The following is a 19,206-nucleotide window of genomic DNA, read 5'->3' on the forward strand; positions in this document are numbered from 1 at the left end:
AACGTTTGCCACAGAAGTGTAGACTTAAGAGCATTCACTTGAAAATTAGGTAACCATGGAAACAGAACATCATGTTCATTAAAACACAAGCTCATGGTGAGTTTGCGTCATTCCAAAGAAATAAAAATAATCTGTTAGGCCTAGATTCAAACTCCAAATACAAAAATTAAACTATTGGGTATTTTCTTTCTATGTGTAATACAAAAATATGATTAGACTACAAATATAATCCACCATTATGATATGTGAATGCTTGAGACCTAACACGGAGCTTATATTATTCTCTTTTCATTTATATGTGTATTGTAAATCAAGCAATGCATATGGTTATTATAATTTTTAGGGTAAAAATAAATGAAAATATTTTTATATTCAGTAATATCAGTTTATATATACAAATTGTTTTACATGGGTATGGAAATCAAAATCCAAAAGGCAAATACTGAAATTCACATGTCATTTTTGTTAATAAATTAATTGTGTTTTGAGAGTTGGTAATGTCACTATAATAGAGATGACAGCTACCAGACAATTAAAGAATCCTGGCTGTTCAATAAAGATATTTTTTAGTTATTTTAAATAAAAATCTCTCCTATAGGTGTGTGTGTGTGTGTGTGTGTGTGTGTGTGTGTGTGTGTGTATGAATGCGTGTAAGCACAGGGTTATACTGTAGTAATTAATATCAGTGAATTTATGCAAAGAATAATTGGAAAGTGAAGGGGTATATGATATAAAGTTGAATGATTCAAACTTGATTATTAAAATAATTCCATAAAATCCAACATGCATATGGAAGCATCCAACGTTTAAAATCTTTATATGTACTTAATCTTGCATTGGTATAAGTTATAATAATATTTACACTATCCGATTTTATTTAGATATATAATTTTTAACTTAATTTAACTAACAATTTTTATATATTTTTATTATCTGGACAGAATTGAATATTATTGCTGCTTGTACATTAGCTCTCCTTCTCTTCCCTTCCTTTACACTCCTCCCTTGACCTATCAACCCCTTCACAAATTAGTATATATATGAATTTGGTATAGTATATATATATGAATTTGATATGATATATATGCATAAATATATATGTGATAACAATAAATAACTTGATCTAAAATGATTGTATATGTTAACTTCTTAGTATGCCAGTTACATTAATTGCTTTTATCTTTGCAGAAAACATTTGTTGAAATATTAGAGAATCATTGGTCTTTCAAAATAAGACACAGAATCAGAGTGCCAGTTTTCCTAATGCCCCTCAATATTACTTTGAGACAGTCTTGCTCAGAAAATAATTCTTTTACTAATTTAGCCTCTACTTGAATGATCAAATGTGCATTTACAATTTTTGGTAGGTTAAGAAAAAGGGTGAAAAAGCACAAAAGTCCCAGAAAGAGCATAGTTCTGTTCTGGATGGCATGGGTTCAGCCATGATAGGAGGGCTGTGTCTAGTCTTTAACTAATTATGCTGTGCTCCACTGATATGCCTGGGAGGCTTGCTCTTTTTTTTAAGGAAAACAGAGGGAGGAGATTGGATATGAGGGAGAGGGGAGATGGGGATGACGGAGAGACAGGCAGGCAGAGAGACAGACAGACAGACAGATAGATATGTGATAGAGTAAGAGCTATATTTATCTGAGTTCTGACTCAGACGGGTAGGCAGATTATCAGTTCTTCAAAGTGGCTCTATCCAGAGAGATTGCAAAAAAAAAGGTAAATACCCCATTCAACCTAAAATTATGCAAACAAAAACCCATGGTATAATATGGTAGATGGGAATTTTATGTAGAAAGATTATTTCAACAAAATAAATTTCATACAATATCTAGCAATTCTCTAAATACTCAGTTTTTGGATTTTGTTCAAATGTTCAAATTTAATATTGTAAGATGACTTTTGTTACTGTCTTTGCAATGTTCTTAATAATTATTATGAATTATTATGTGTCATTTACTTCCAAAGTTTTGTCTTGGCCACAAGACTTTTTTTTTTTTTTGATGAATTTGATTTTAGAAGAGGAAGAAGGGCTTAAGGCCCAGCCTTGACTAGAGGTCTAACTAACTTAGACCCCTTTTACACTGCTTGAGATTATCTAAATTCCATGCAAATGACCAATCTCCAATTATTTATATGCAGGATTAAGACAGAAGTCTTTCCTTAAGAACTGAATTTTGGGCAATACTTATAGTAATTTATGCAAGTTTTATTCTTAGAAATGTTAGTAAAAGATTGCTTGGAAAAATTAGAGATACAACAGTTTGTGCTCTGTTTTAAGTTTGTGCTATATAAGTATCCTAAATTGTATTAAAGAGAATAATCCTATTCTAAAAACTTAATATGGAGAAAAAATTTCTTGTCATTGATTTTTGTGATGACATCTATGAAACTGGTGTACTTTATGAGTAAAATCTATTGCAAATTCTGAAAATAAAACTTATGTCCTTATCAGCTTTAACTATAATTATATTTAGTTTATTAATATTAATATAATTTCAAAAAGGAATTTCAATTTAATTATCTTTTGTATTAAAATTTACATGTATTAAAAGAAAGAAAAAGTGCACATATATAATAAATTCACACACTTAAAAAGGGCCACTATTTTTAGAGATGGAGATTGATTGTAATTTTTCTCTATCATTTATTTCCCATTTTCATATATCATTTTGTTTAGCATTTAAGAAGTCATAAGGTCTTCAAAATCATCTTATAAAGCTATGCTACATGATAAGAGAAATCATTACCTGAGAGTGAAATTTAAACACCAGTTCTACTCATAGACTTCTTATTTCTCTCATTGTATTTAAATGATGGCCTTGCCCTGTGATGTGTAGGCAGACACAGCAATCATTATTCAAAAACAACTTCTTGCTTCATTACAATCTCAGGCTATTCACTTCTTTGCACATAGGTTTGGTGATATAATCTTTTACAAAAATGACACTTAATTCGAACAGGATGACCAGTAAAATCTCTCTGCTGCTCTTCTATGATTTCTATTGCATGTTCTGAATGTATTTTTGATGAGATTCACTTACAGTTTCTTCTGTGCATTAAATGCTTTAATACTTTTTTATATAAATAACAAACATTCCACAACGTACTGAACTCCAATCTCCTTAAACGAAGGCAATCATTTTATTAGAGAGGTTTATTTCATTGTTTACTACAATTGTTTTGTTAGTGTGGATATTGGTTAAAATTTTCCTGTTTTTACTATGTTCATATTCCACAAAAAAATTTATGTCCTTTTATCATTCCCTATAAGAGGCTGGTTTCAAACAGATGTTTGAATAAAAAGTTAGCTAACTCATAAAATCTGATGCATACAGGTTTTGGGATGTGCTACTCTTCTTAGAAAAGTACAGATCTAAGGAAGTCATATTATACTTTTTATGAGAACTCAGCTCCCTTATCTCTTTTTCTGTACTTGTTTATATGAACTAAATTCTTCTATCACAAAAGCTGTGTCTTCAGCTCTTCTCTCTTAAAATCTTTCTGAAGACAAAAAATAGAGGGGTGGGGCTTGATTTTATATTTAACTGGTGGATAATCATTATAATTTATGTTTTCTTTTATCTACATTGGTTCAAAGAGAGTGGAATAATTGCTAATTTTCTAGTTATTTAAATGTTTGCCTATGAACTTTGCATCTCTGTTGTGAAATGAAGTTGGGTTTCTACTTTAGAGTGGAGAGTTCTATCTCTCTTTCTCTTCTGTATCTGTGACTTCATGCAGAAAACCAAGCAAGCAGATGTGCAACCATGCTCATGTGTGATGCTGCCAGCAGGTAGGGTTTGTAAATAGAAGTCACAACTTTAGCATTTATAATATGATATTTATTTCATTTTTCTTCCAGATTAAGTGTTTTGGATTCCTCAGGTCCTAAAAGAGTCTTAAATTTGATGGCCATTAAGAGGCAACAAATTGATTCTATCTTTCATAGTTTTACACAAATACTAATCACAACTCATTTTATTATCCAGAGTTACAGAATATTCTTGAGTAAAAGTCTATACTATACACAGTAGACAGGAATTAAAAGAACGGTGACGTAGAAGAGCAAATCTTCTACACTTCTATGAAGAAACATGACTCCTTGAGTAAGGCTATGGATATTTAGGTTTTACAAAATTTTGTACACCTGATGGAGGAGGGTCATCTATCTATGTTTTACTCACATTGGTTAATAAAGAAACTGCCTTGGCTTCTTGTTAAGGCAGGATTTAGATAGGTGGAGTAGACAGAACAGAATGTTGGGAGAAAGAAAGCATAGTAGGGCAGATGCAATGGAGCCAGCTGCCAGGTCAGACATGCTGAATCTTTCCCAGTAAGCCACCTCCTCGTGGTGCTATGCAGATTACTAAATATTGGTTAAAACAAGATTTGAGAATTAGCCAATAAGAGGCTGAAACTATTGGGCCAGGCAATGTTTAAATGAATACAATTTGTGTGTTGTTATTTCCGGGCTAAGCTAGCCGTGCAGGAATTGGGTGGGATGAGAAGCAGGCTTGCCTGAAGCTCCTTCTACATACACCTATAATAAAACACTTGCTTTTACTTCTCTTTATTTTCTTTTTGCTTTAACTTTTGAAAATTCCAAGTAATTTTGATTATTGACTTTCCAGAGTCTATATGCCATGACTAGATGATCCTGTGTGTCCACATCGGTGTCTGCACAGCTATTTCCTGTTTCAGTTCATAAATATAAAGTAGAATAGATGAAATGGGTTTTCTAATTTTGGCTTTAATAATGTCAGTATAACATTTAATAACCTAAATGTAAGTTACACAACTTACATATTTTTTCCTCTGAAAATTAAGAATTATTTTCCCTCTTCCTCATATTTGGATCAATTGATTCACCACAAATAAAGGAACATGGGGTTCAGAATTATCACTATTTGGGAAAGAGCCATAATATCATACTGAAGCACTATCTTCCACTTTTCCAGAACATTTTAGAAGACAAAAAGAAAAAGACAAAAGCTCAAAACTAACAAAAATAAAGCTATGGAATGATTTTCTTTAAAAAAAAAAATAGAGTAGAATTTCTCCTAAGTCAGGAGTTCTCAAAACTCTCTTAAATCAAGAATGCATATGCTTTAGACTTCCATACTATATGTAATTTAAGGTGAAATGTCTAGACTTTTGCCATTCACTATGATTATTGTGGATTAAAATGGCCAGAATAAAGGTATCTGTGTTTCAATAAAACTGCCTTTACCAAAAGAAGTCATACTGGGTTCTGTATTTATTTTTTTTATTCTATACATGGAGGAAAAGTGATTATTTTATCTCTTAATTTATGTTATTTAAACTACCTTTAAAATCTTCAGTTTCATCTACTTACCAACAAAAGACATAAGTATGTATTTATGGCTGAATAATATTTGACTTTATATATATATATATATAACTTTTGCATTTTAATCATTAATCTGTGCTTAAATTTATTTTCTATATACTTTTTTATTTTTCTAACGAAAATATAATTACATCATTTCCCTCTTCATTTCCTTTTTCTAAACACTTCCATGTATTCCCCACTTTATAGTACTCTCTTTAATTAATGAGCACTTAAATAACTATGTATATATATATATATATATTACATATGTCAATTATATACATGAAATTAATTGGTGTATATATAAGGCATATAATTGATATAATATATAAGTATATATAATTAAGTAATTGTATAATTAAGTTTAGATAATTTGGTTATCTATCTTCTTTTAGATAATTAATGAATATTTGACATGACTACTTCTTATAGATTTATTTACTGTGCTGTTTCTTCAAGTGCTTCTAATGCTAGCTATAAACTTCGACTCTTTTCCAAATCCTGAAAAAATTATTGATGCTATTTTTTATGTCCCACTTTTGGTTCATCTTTATTGGGCATGTGTGTACTTTATAAATAAAAAGCTGTATTTCAAAGATATTGCTTGCTATATTTTACATACAACAAAATTCTTTCAAAACTGCATCTAATTTTCTTCAGTATTTGAAATAAATATTACCTAATTTTGTCTGTTATTCAGAAGAATTTATTCAGGTTTGACAATCTAATCATCTATTTTTCTTTCTTCAAAGTTGTTATTCAAAAATTTCTCGGATTCATAATGAAGTTATTTTTTAAAGGTAGTAATTGAAGAATTTCAGATTAATAATCATTTTGATTATGTATTTCATGTAATTGTCAAAACTGTAATTGCACATTTTCTTTTATATTGTTATCTGTATCCTTGTTGTAAATACGTGTATGTGTGTTTGTGTGTGGTGGTGGTAGTGGTTTAGTCCCTTTTTAATATACTATGTTATTTTTATTAGGATGGGATATGTCAGGATGAAAACTTTTAGTGATTATTCTGGTGTATCATTTTCTCCCAAGAAATATTTCTTTTTGTGCTTACCAAGAAATTTTATCTGAGGGAAAACAAACACTGCAATGTTAAGAAGACCCCAAACTGTGTCAGATCTGCCAGAAAGCTGCTATATTTATGAACGATTGCAATTTATAAAACACAGTATTATTCAAGTACCAAACTGAAATATCAATTGTCATAAATACTATACATCTTACACTCTAACACAGTTTTTCTCAATTCTACAAACTATCTAAAAATCACTAATTTCTTAAGCATTTACCTCTACATTTCACTTAGTTTCATGTTTGAGGTGAGTTGCTATTTTAACGTCAATACTTGCCAAAAGGAAAGAAGCTATATAAAATATGAGGTCAGCTATTCCAATCTTTTCTTAGTGTTTTCATGTCTCTATATCGTTTCCTTGAATATTTTCCAAGGACCTGCAAGTGACATTATCTCATTTTTTCTTTATGAGGTGTCTTAAAATGATCAAAACCAGTATATCATACACAAGTATTTTAGCAGAAAAATGATACAAAGAATAATATTTACTTATCTAAATTCTTGGGCACTAATCAGAGAAAACATTGACCTTTGTTGTTTCTTCTGGAACAGGCATTTCCTTTACATATTATCATATTGCTGTTCCAAGAAAATTACATTGTATCACATAAACATGCGATCATCACAGCTTTAATTAAATGGTTCCTTAATAACAACTTATCGAAAAATATTTCAATATTTTAATTAATACCTGCTAATACCTTTTTGGAATTTTTCCTTGAATATCAGTACTGTAAATTCTGAACACTTATGACTCATAACCCAGGTACAAGAAATTCCTTGTATCTCTACAAGCAGAAATAGTAATTATAACCAACTGCTTTGTCTCAGTTTATGATTTGTTAAGGGCAATAACATGAAGTATAATTAAGAATTTCTCATAGGAGATTTCAGAGTTATGTCTCTTCAGTTGATTCCATTACAATAGACATTTTAGACATTTCTAAATTTTACAGAAAAAAAAACTGTAAAAAAGGATCTCCTGAGTCTGTAAATTTAGAATTCCAAGTCATCGTTGAGCTTCCGTTTCATGCTCAGGGGAGTAGCATGCTACCTCACAGCTGTGGATATGGCATCTCTTTTTACAGCCATAGTGTTCAAGAACTGACAATGTCTCTCACAGTCTCTATGGTGAAATCAGTTCTGGGTAACGCAAGTAGATCACACAGGCACTCCCCAGTTCTCTGGGTATTCAGAATAAGACGGGTGCCAAGAGGCCAATATTGACTATCCCAATTGTCCTTTGACATAGGTAAATAGATTATTCTCAAAAGCTGTAGCTATCATTTTATTAATATAAAACTGCTGTTAATCAAATTCAAACTTAAACTTCCCACTGTTAGTTAACATAGTATAGTCAATGTTAACTTACTTAGGGGACTTAGAGTAGTTTGAAATTATGTCATGCTGACAAAATAATGACTTTAAGCTGAAAATATTTGAAAACTAAAATATAAATATATGTGAAGCTTTCTACCCTTCACCTGTCTAACTGAAGACAATATAAACTCTCCTGGTGAATATAGCTCCTCTTCTGCCTTCTAACATAAGAGGAAACAGCAATATCAACCACTCAGACCTGCTGATGCTGAAAACGTCCACAAACAGATTTTGGAAACTAGTCTTGTCTATTATTAGCTTACCCATGTATTAGCCTTCCCACAACTGCTCAGTCAGGAAGTTAATTCTCTTGTCCTTTGCCTACATCTCTAAAAAATTATAGCTCTGTTGTTTACAAACTAAAAAAGCACCAGTCCAAACTACATATTTGGGTTGCTTATCACTAAAAGTGTCATGTACGCATGATACATAATTAGCATATGAGTGTTTCCTTTGTCCTTTTCATAAATTGTTTATTAGCATACATTAATTGTACAAAGTAATAAGTTTCTATTTAAGTAGATTATTCAACTGGACCTTAACCACATCCTGATCTAATTTTGTTTCCTCTCCCATTCTCATTAGTCTCTTTCATCTTCTCAATGTGGCTCCCTCCTACTTTCTTGTTATTCTGTTTAAAAGGAGGACATAGAACAAATATCTATTTTCATAGCCATCGTCTTTGAATAATCAGGTAGCAGTCTTTAAAGTGCCTGTGTGTATTGTAATATTAATGCAATACCTATTAATATATACATAAATGTACATGAGAAAAACATAAGAATTTGTCAATAAATCTGGTTTACTTAGCTTAATAAGAAAATTTACATTTGCATCATTTTTCTTTCAAACTACATTATTTTGTCATTTATAGATTAAAAGAATCTGTTGTGTGCATACACACTTTTTTATCCATTCATTTTTTGATTAACAGCTAGGCTGATTTGGTAATTCAGATTTGTCAATGGGGTTGCAGTAATATGCAGTTTAAGTATCTTTGTAGGAGGTATCCTAAAATTCCTTTAGAACTTTCACTGTAAATATGATGATGTTAAGTACAAACTAAGAGGTATTAGGATTGGAAGAAATACTCCATTGAGTGGGATTCATGCTTTTTCACACGAGAAATCCAAAAGGAACTCAGCTTCCTCCACAACATAAGAACACCATGAGGCACCAGGAAGCCACCTTAATGACACTGGATTTACTGGCAATTGATTTTATTTGTCAGCCTCCGATAATTACAAGACTAGTCTTTCTTTGCTTATAAATGATTTCATTTATGGTATTTTGTTAGAACAATCTAAATGAATTATTAAAGAACCTTGTATTTTTAAACCAATTTTTTTATTGCATCAACTATTTGTCTTTGTGTTAAGGGTTATCTATATACCTATTTTTTAAAGAAAAAAAGGAAGAGGCCCCTGTTATTTCCAAGAAGAACATTTTGTCAAACATGAATAAGATTTCCTAATTATATTTTAGATTACCTTTGTAAAGAAAAAACTTGAAAAAACAAATTAAATATCAAAATATGGATGATCCTCAGTTTAACATTTTAAACATTTTAATTGTGGGATTAGTCTTTTCCTATTTCTTTAATTCCATTTAAAATACATTTAATCCTTTAATTCTTCAGGTATTATAGAAAAACTTGGGGTTAGATTCAGTCAGTTTTATTGAATCTGTAATTCATATTCTGAATTCTCTCTACAAATTGGTAAAACAAAGTAGAGAAGAAATAATTCTACAGACATAAGGCATATGGCATACTCATTTTGAAACTCTGGTTTTATTTTATATCACTGTCTTAATATATTTTTCCCTTCCCTTTTTCTAACATTTATTTTCTGTTTTAACCTCTATCCACCTTTATTATTTGGCTAAAAAATATATTTCTACATATGAGATAAGATGTTTCAATTGAGTTGATGATATTCTTGTGTTTTCTGATGATAAGCACTTATTAAAGACAATGGAGGTATGCCATCTTTGATGATTTGATAAGGAGCCTCAGAAATATTTTAAAATTTATCCTATTTTAGGTAGATGTCCCAACAAACTCTCCATTGCCTCTTATATATGTGCAGACTAACAAGCACAATTTTTTTTCTTTGATTTTCTTGTCTCAAACCAACACTTTAACCATTTCTTCTTGCCTGGAAGTCAAAGTTCACCTCTAAGGTTTGTTTTCTTTTTTTTCCCCCAAATTTTCTGACAATCAAAATCAGTAGTTTAATTTCGCCCCCACAACTTAGAGAAGTTTTGTCCTTCAGAAGTTCTTTCTCAGTCATTTAGCTATTGGATTTTATTATAAATCCCCATAGTTGAGCTTTTTTTAAAAAATAATTCACTTATTATTATTTACATTAACAGAAATAATCTTTAATGATGAGCTAAAGAGGACAGACAAGCTTCATTGACAAAGTCTGTGCCTGTTCATTCCTGTAAAATAAATATTCATCTATGAAATTGTTATGTACCTTGAGAAAGATAGGGATGGGTACATTGAAATAGGTGTAACTCAGTTGATGAATATGATAAGTTAAAGTTGCTGGGCGATGGTGGCACACGCCTTTAATCCCAGCACTTGGGAGGCAGAGCCAGGTGGATCTCTGTGAGTTTGAGACCAGCCTGGTCTACAGAACTAGTTCCAGGACAGAGAAACCCTGTCTCGAAAAAGCAAAAAAAAAAAAAAAAAAAAAGATAAGTTAAAGTACAATGCCGTGTAAGTCAGTGAAAGGTGTACTTCCAAGATACTGGAATTGTCAGTGATGATAAAGAATAGAAGGATAAACTATTGTGTTTTATGTTCTCTGTTTGGTTATAATTTTTCTCATCATTCAGCAATGACTTTGTTACTTTCCTAGAATACCTTTTACAGTCATCTGTTGCTTGACATAGAAGTTTTGAAAATAGAAGCTATGGAAATATTTGTTCAAGTTATATACAGTCAACCACAGTTGCTATGAGTGTATGAGTGGCTTGGTGACACCACAAATATTAATAAGCACTTTGTTGTTCTTTCGAACATTTGGCGCTTATGTCCTTTCCGTCATCATTCACCATGCTCTGTGAGTTTCTTACATAGCAATTGGGTGTCACATTTAATTCTCAGCATTCAGAAGTCATTTACTCTGAGCACATAGACTACCCAATGTAGTGTGCATTCGTTGCCATAAGCTTCTTTGATCAAGGCCTGGGAAAACTTTATTTTTGGAAATAAGAATATTTAAAAGGCAGGTTGAAGATAAATATACTTAGCAAAATATAGTAGTGGGACCACTCTAGTGCCCATGACATAGCCAGCTTCATGGGATTTTTGTATCACGCATGGTAACAGGCATGGACTTTCTTACAATGTAAGCTTCCAGTACACTCATAAATCAGTCAGTTTCCCCTATAGCAGTATTGTTGTTGCTTCAGTAAGCACCTATTTGTAGGAAGAGGGGGCTGCTTGTTTCAGCAGCCCCGAACTGAAATAATCACACAGAAACTGTATTATTTAAATCACTGCTTGGCCTTTTAGCTCTAGATTCTTATTGGCTAACCCTTATATCTTAATTTAACCCATCTTCATTAATCTGTGTATCACCACGAGGTCATGGTTTACCAGCAAAGTTTCAGCACATCTGTCTCCAGTGGCAACTCCATGGCTTTGACTCTGTCCCTCTTTTTCCCAGCATCAAGTTTAGTTTTTCCCACCTACATAAGTTCTTCCCTATCAACAGGCCAAGCCAGTTTCTTTATTCAGTAATGGTAATCACAGCATACAGAGAGAAATCCCACTTCACCTGTATTCTGGGAACTAGGAATTATAGTATCTGAAGTCTGAAACTAGAGAAAGATATTGGTGGCTTTCCTCCCCCAGCTTCCTACAGAGTAACTTCCATCTCTGTGAATGTTGAGAAACAGGAAAGAAACTCCCCTCTCAGTTTTAATGTGGTTTCTCTATCTTCTGCAACTGAAGTGTATGACTTCTTCAGCAATATGATTTTCCCATTCAGTTACAACTGGCAACAACCGGTGATGTCCATGACCTGTACAGTTTTGTGGACTAAGAAAACATTTTGGCCAACCACTCATAGGCATCTATTAGAAACCTAGCACTGGTGCTTTCAATTAAATGACCCATAATATAAATGTTCTGCTTCCTCAGATGACGTTTCCCCTAATATAGTTATTAATTATGTTTTAATTAGGTTTTAAACTTATGAGTCAACATGTGACTTCTTAATGCATACTTCGCTTTAGTTAAACCTTTCTCTGTACCTTATCTTCTACCTTCTTCTACTCTCATCCGTGTTTAAACCTTGCTACTCACAGTATTTCCTGCTTCTGTTTTGTACAGAAAATCTGTTTATCCATCTTTACCCTCCTAGATGTCTCTGCTCTATGTGCTGTGATTGCTTTCTCAAATCTAGATCTATACACAATCCAATTTAAACAATTTTTTATGTTCCTTTTTTTTTATTGAGAAAAGGAAGAAAAAAAAAGTTTCCAACTCCTCCCAGCCTCCCATTTCCCTCCTCCTCCTCCCACCCTTCTCCCCCTCGTCCCATCCTTCTCCCCCTCCTCCCACTCCTCTCCCCCTCCCTCTCCAGTCCAAAGAGCAGTCAGGGTTCCCTGCCCTGTGGTAAGTCCTAGGTCCTCCCCCCTCTGTCCATATCTAGGAAGGTGAACATCCAAACTGGCTAGGCTCCCACAAAGCCAGCACATTAAGTAGGATCAAAACCCCGTGTCATTGTCCTTGGCTTGTCATCAGCCCTCATTGTTCGCCATATTCAGAGAGTCCGGTTTTATCCCATGCTTTTTCAGTGACAGTCCAGCTGGTCTTGGTGAGCTCCCAGTAGATCAGCTCCACTGTCTCAATGGGTGGGTGCACCCCTTGTGGTTCCGACTTCTCTGCTCATATTCTCCCTCCTTCTGCTCCTCATTTGGATCTTAAGAGCTCAGTCCAGTGCTCCAGTGTGGGTCTCTGTCTCTATCTCCATCCATCACCAGATGAAGGTTCTATGATGATATGCAAGATATTCGTCAGTATTGATATAGGCTAGGGTCATTTCCGGTTCCCTATCCTCAACTGCCCAAGGAACTAACTGGGGACCTCGGCTTGGGCTCCTGGGAGCCACTCTAGGTTCAAGTCTCTTGCCAACCCTAAGGTGGCTCCCTTAACTAAGAATTGTGCTTCCGTGCTCCCCTATCCTACCTTCCTTTATCCCAATCTTCCTTTTTCCCCAAGTTCCCCCCATCCTCCCCTTCTCCCTTTTCTCTCCCCATCTCCCCTTACCCCCATCCCACCCCAAACCCAAGATCCCAATTTTCTCCCCGGCAATTTTGTCTACTTCCCGTAGCCAAGAGGATAACTATATGTTTTTCCTTTGGTTCAACTTCTTACTTAGCTTCTTTAGGATCACCAATTGTAGACTCCGTGACCCTTATTTATGGCTAGAAACCAATTATGAGTGAGTACATCCCATATTCATCTTTTTGGGTCTGGGTTACCGCACTCAGAATAGTGTTTTCTATTTCTATCCATTTGCATGCAAAATTCGAGAAATCATTGTTTTTTACCACAGCGTAGTACTCTAATGTATAGATATTCCACACTTTCTTCATCCATTCTTCCATTGAGGGGCATCTAGGTTGTTTCCAGGTTCTGGCTATTACAAATAATACTGCTACGAACATGGTTGAACAAATGCTCTTGTCATATGATAGGGCATCTCTTGGGTATATTCCCAGGAGTGGTATTGCTGGGTCCAGGGGTAGGTTGATCCCGAATTTCCTGAGAAACCGAAACACTGATTTCCAAAGTGGTTGCACAAGATTGCATTCCCACCAGCAATGGATGAGGGTACCCCTTCCTCCACAGCCTCTGCAGCAAAGGCTATCATTGGAGTTTTTGATTTTAGCCATTCTGACAGGTGTAAGATGATATCTCAATCTTGTTTTGATTTGCATTTCCCTAATCACTAAGGAGGTTGAGCATGACCTTAAGTGTCTTTTGGCCATTTGAACTTCCTCTGCTGAGAATTCTCTGTTCAGTTCAGTGCCCCATTTTTTAATTGGGTTAATTAGCATTTTAAAGTCTACTTTTCTGAGTTCTCTATATATTTTGGAGATCAGACCTTTGTGTGTTGCGGGGTTGGTGAAGATCTTCTCCCAGTCAATAGGTTGCCTTTTTGTCTTGGTGACAGTGTCCTTTGCTTTACAGAAGCTTCTCAGTTTTAGTAGGTCCAATTTATTCAGTGTTGCTCTTAATGTCTGTGCTGTTGGAGTACACATAGGAAGCTATCTCCTGTGCCCATCTGTTGTAGGGTACTTCCCACTTTCTCTTCTATTAGGTTCAATGTGTTCTGACTGATAGTGAGGTCTTTGATCCATTTGGATTTGAGTTTTGTGCATGGTGATAGATATGGGTCTATTTTCATTCTTCTACAGGTTGACATCCAGTTATGCCAGCACCATTTGTTGAAGATGCTTTCTTTCTTCCATTGTATACTTTTGGCTCCTTTAACAAAAATGAGGTGTTCATAGGTTTGTGGGTTGAAATTTGGGTCTTCTATACGATTCCATTGTTGACTTCTCTGTTTTTATGCCAGTACCACACTGTTTTCATCACTGTAGCTCTGTAATAGAGTTTGAAGTTCGGGATGGTAATGCCTCCAGACAATCCTTTATTGTGTAGGATTGTTTTGGCTATTCTGGGTTTTTTGTTTTTCCATATAAAGTTGATTATTGTCCTCTCAAGATCTGTGAAGAATTTTGATGGGACCTTGATGGGGATTGCATTGAATCTATAAATTGCCTTTGGTAGAATTGCCATTTTTACTATGTTGATCCTCCCAATCTAAGAGCAAGGGAGGTCCTTCCATTTCTGGTATACTCCTCAATTTCTTTCTTCAATGCCTTAAAGTTCTTGTCAAATAGATCTTTCACTTCTTGGTTAGAGTTACCCCAATATATTTTATTCTGTTTGTGGCTATCATGAAAGGTGAAGCTTCTCTGATTTCCCTCTCTGCTTCCTTATCCTTTGTGTATAAGAGGGCGACTGATTTTTTAGAGTTGATCTTGTATCCTGCCACATTACTAAAGCTGTTTATCAGCTGTAAAGGTTCTTTGGTGGAGTTTTGGGGGTCGCTTATGTACACTATCATATCATCTGCAAATAACGAAAGTTTCACTTCTTCTTTTCCAATTTGAATCCCCTTGATCCCATTATGTTGTCTTATTGCTATTGCTAGAACTTCAAGCACTATATTGAAGAGTTATGGCGAGAGTGAACAGCCTTGTCGTGTTCCTGAGTTTAGTGGGATGGCTTTGAGTTTCTCTTCATTTAATTTGATGTTAGCTGTCGGCTTGCTGTATATAGCTTTTATTATATTTAGGTATGACCCTTGTATCCCTAATCTCTCCAATACTTTTAACATAAAGGGATGTTGAATTTTGTCAAATACTTTTTCAGCATCTAATGAAATGATCATATGATTTTTTTCTTTAAGTTTATTCATATGATGGATTACAGTGATAGATTTTCGTATGTTGAACCAGCCCTGCATCCCTGGGATGAAGCCTACTTGATCATAATGGATAATGTTTCTGATGTGTTCTTGGATTCGGTTTGCCAGTATTTTGTTGAGGATTTTTGCATCGATGTTCATGAGTGAGATTGGTCTATAATTCTCTTTCTTGGTTGAGTCTTTGTGCGGTTTTGGTATCAGAGTAACTGTAGCTTCATAAAAGGAATTTGGCAATGCCTCTTCTGTTTCTATATTGTGAAATACATTAAGGAGTATAGGTATTAGGTCTTCTTGGAAGTTCTGGTAGAATTCCGCATTGAAACCATCTGGTCCTGGGCTTTTTATGGTAGGGAGGTTTTTGATAACCTCTTCTAATTCTTCGCGACTAACAGGTCTATTTAGATTGTTCACCTGGTCTTGGTTTAACTTTGGTATATGGTATTTATCTAAAAAAGTGTCCATTTCCTTTACATTTCCCAGTTTTGTGTCATATAGGCTTTTGTAGTAAGATCTAATGATTCTCTGAATTTCCTCTGTGTCTGTGGTTATGTTCCCCTTTTCAGTTCTGATCTTTTTAATTTGCAAATTCGCTCTCTGCTGTTTGATTAGTTTGGGTAGGGGTGTGTCAATCTTGTTGATTTTCTCCATGAACCAGCTTTTTGTTTCATTGATCTTTTGTATTGTTTTCTGTGTTTCTATTTTGTTGATTTCAGCCCTCAGTTTGATTATTTCCAGTCTTCTACTCCTCCTAGGTGAGTCTGCTTCTTTTTTTTTCTAGAGCTTTCAGGTGGGCTGTTAAGTCTCCAATGTGAGCTTTCTCTGTTTTCCTTAAGTGGGCACTTAGTGCTATGAACTTTCCTCTTAGGACGCTTTCATAGTGTCCCATAAGTTCGAGTATGTTGTTTCTTTATTTTCATTGAAGGAAGACTTTAATTTCTTTCTTTATTTCTTCCTTAATCCAGGTATGGTTCAGTATTTGACTGTTCAGTTTCCATGAATTTGTAGGCTTTCTGGGGGTAGCATTGTTGTTGAATTCTAACTTTAATCCATGGTGATCTGATAAGACACAGGTGGTTACTAATATTTTTTTGTAACTGTGGATGTTTGCTTTGTTACCAACTATGTGGTCGATTTTTGAGAAGGTTCCATGAGCTGCAGAGAACAAGGTATATTCTTTCCTATTTGGGTGGAATGTTCTATAGATGTCTCTTAAGTCCATTTGATTCATTACCTCCATTAATTCTCTTATTTCTCTGTTAGATTTCTGTCTGATTGACCTGTCCATTGGTGAGAGAAGAGTGTTGAAGTCTCCTACTATTAGTGTGTGCGGTTTGATGGCTGCCTTGAGTTTTAGCAATGTTTCTTTTATGTACGTGGGTGCTTTTATATTAGGGGCATAGATATTCAGGATTGAGACTTCATCCTGATGAACTGTTCCTGTTATGAGTATAAAATGCCCCTTCTCCATCTCTTCTGATTGATTTAAGTTTGAAGTCAACTTTGTTACAGATTAGTATGGCCACACCTGCTTGTTTCTTAGGTCCATTTGCTTGATAAGCCTTTTCCCAGCCCTTTACTCTGAGTAGGTGCCTGTCTTTGTGGTTGAGGTGTGTTTCTTGTAAACAACAGAATGTTGGAATCTGTTTTCGTATCCAATCTCTTAGCCTGTGCCTTTTTATAGGTGAGTTGAGTCCATTGACATTAAGTGATATTAATGACCAGTGGTTTTTAACTCCGGTCACTTTTTTAGTCGTAGAGTTTGTGTGTTTCCCTTCTTTGATTTGTGTTGGTGAAGGGTCTCTAGATGTCTGAGTTATTGTGGTCATTGTTGGACTCCTTGGTTAGTGATTTTCCTTCTATTACTTTCTGTAAAGCTGGATCTGTGGCTGTGTATCGTTTAAATTTGTTTTTATCCTGGAAAATTTTATTTTCTTCATTTATAGTGAACGAAAGCTTGGCTGGGTATAATAATCTGGGCTTGCATCCATGGTCTCTCAGTTTCTGCAGTACATCTATCCAGGACCTTTTGGCTTTCATGGTTTCCATGGAGAAGTCAGGTGTAAGTCTGATAGGTTTACCTTTATAAGTCATTTGGCCTTTTTCCTTTGCAACTTTTAATATTCTTTCCTTATTCTGTATGCTTTGTGTTTTGATAATTATATGGCGAGGGGATGTTTTTTTTGATCCAGCCTATTCGGTGTTATGTATGCTTCTTGAACCTTCATAGGTATATCTTTCTTTAGGTTGGGAAAGTTTTCTTCTATAATTTTATTAAATATATTTTCTGGACCATTGAGCTGCACTTCTCCTTCTTATACTCCTATTATTCTTAGGTTTGGTCTTTTTATTGTGTCCCATATTTCCTGAATGTTTTGTGATGAGAGTTTGTTGGACTTGCTGATTTCTTTGATCAGTGTGTTTATTTTCTCTATGGTATCTTCAGAATCTGAGATTCTTTCTTCTAACTCTTGTATTCTGTTGGTTATGCTTATTTCTGTAGACTCTGTTTGTTTACTTAAATTTTCCATGTCCAGCCGGCCCTCTGTTTGTGTTTTCTTCTTTGCCTCCATTTCAGTTTTCAAGTCTTGAACTGTTTCCATTATCTGTTTGTTTTTCCTTGGTTTTCTAGGTTATCATTCACTGATTTATTCAATTCTTCAAACTTTCTGTTATATTTCTCATCCATTTCTATAAGGGCATTTTTTACATGCTGTTTAAGGGCATCAATCACTTTCATGAAGTCAATCTTTTCTACTTCTTCTTGATTAAGGTGTTCATGTCCTCCCATTGTGAGGTCGCTGGTTTCTGGTGGCTTCATGTTGCTTTTCAGCTTGTTGGGCGAATTCTTGCCTTCGCGTCTGCCCATCTCTTCTTCCAAATGCTCCCTTATGTATCTTCTTTTACTGGATCAGGTCTCCTTGCCTATCCAACCCTGGCTCTCCCCAATGTTGGCTCTCCCCAACACTGGCTCTCCTGGTGCCCCAACGCTGGCTCTCCCCAATGCTGGCTCTCCTGGCACGGAGAGATCAGGCCTCCGTGCTGATGGGGCAGCTTGCAAACAAAGCGCCTACCCTGCCTGGTGCAGGCAGGCCATAGAAGCAAAGGAATTCCCACCCGCTTGGGTGCCCTGAGGATTCGGACCCAGTGCCCAGACAGGCTGGGCTGGGTGATGTTATGTGCTGAAAGTGGGCGGTGGGGCTGAAGTGGGGAGGTTTCTGGATGGAAGCTGGGTGGGCTAGGAAGAAAGAGGCGGTATGCAGGGAATAGAGGCCCTGCAGAGACTAAACAAAAAAATTTTTTAGGCTACAATTCATATATGAGAGATAATTTGTAGTATTTGGTGTTATGAGTGTTGATAAATGCAATCAATATATTTTTTTCTGATTTCATTCATTTTCTTCCAAATTGCAAAAGTTTACTGTTCTATTTTTACAGTTGAAACAATTACACTGTATCCCCTTCTTTTTCTTTTACTATAAATGCATCTCTTGTTGGACATATAAGCTGGCTCCATTTCATAACTATTGTGAGCAGATGATAAGTGAATGTCAATGGACAGATATTTCTGTAATAGGATATAGAGTTATTTGAATACATGCCCAGGTTTGGTACTTCTGATTATCTGGTAGCCGTATTTCTACTGTTTTCTTTGAGAAATGATTATGTAGATTTCAAAAGAAGTTTCAAAGGTTTACGTTTCTGGCAACAAAGCATTAGAAATCTCCATTTCCCCCACACAACACACCAGCATTTGGGGGGGGGGGCAGAGAGAACTAATCCGTTTTAAAAGGTTTTAAAATGCAAAGAATAGGAAAACAAGCAAAATTTGCTATTTTTTTTTCCCGTGTGGA

This window comes from Microtus oregoni, unplaced genomic scaffold (genome assembly GCF_018167655.1).
Source record: "Microtus oregoni isolate MIOR12 unplaced genomic scaffold, Mior012 000021F_ref0000039, whole genome shotgun sequence".
NCBI classification, from domain to species: domain Eukaryota; kingdom Metazoa; phylum Chordata; class Mammalia; order Rodentia; family Cricetidae; genus Microtus; species Microtus oregoni.